Genomic DNA, 523 nt, shown 5'->3' on the forward strand with positions numbered 1-523 from the left:
GTTACTCTTTTGCGACAAAACCAGCCGAACTACATCATCGTCTTTTGAGCGACGTTCAACCCTCTACATCAACTACAGTTCTGTCAGAGCATGAAACAGAAGAGTTACTCGATCTTCTGAGTGACGACGATGCATAGCTCACATACCGGTATGTATATATTTTGTAACCTAATTTGAGTTCTTGCTTTCTTTTGTTACAAATATACTTGTATATTTCTAGTATATTTGACTACTGTGATTGAAACAACAATTTATGTATTGTGTCAATTATGATAACATGTATAATTAAACGTTAGCGTATTTTGTATGTATGTTGTTGCAAGCGATGCGTCATTTAATTAAGACAATATAGCAATTACGTATGAGACAATTTTTATTAATATTTTATTACATCCCCCCACTGGCTTATTGCACCATTCACAGCACGAAATTTTCAGTACACCCCTAGTAAAATCAGTTTTAGCGACTTTTGATATTGAATCTAGCGACTCGGTTTTTTTTAAAAAGTTGGCAACACTGTTGC

Source organism: Schistocerca nitens, chromosome 2 (genome assembly GCF_023898315.1).
Source record: "Schistocerca nitens isolate TAMUIC-IGC-003100 chromosome 2, iqSchNite1.1, whole genome shotgun sequence".
NCBI classification, from domain to species: Eukaryota; Metazoa; Arthropoda; class Insecta; order Orthoptera; family Acrididae; genus Schistocerca; species Schistocerca nitens.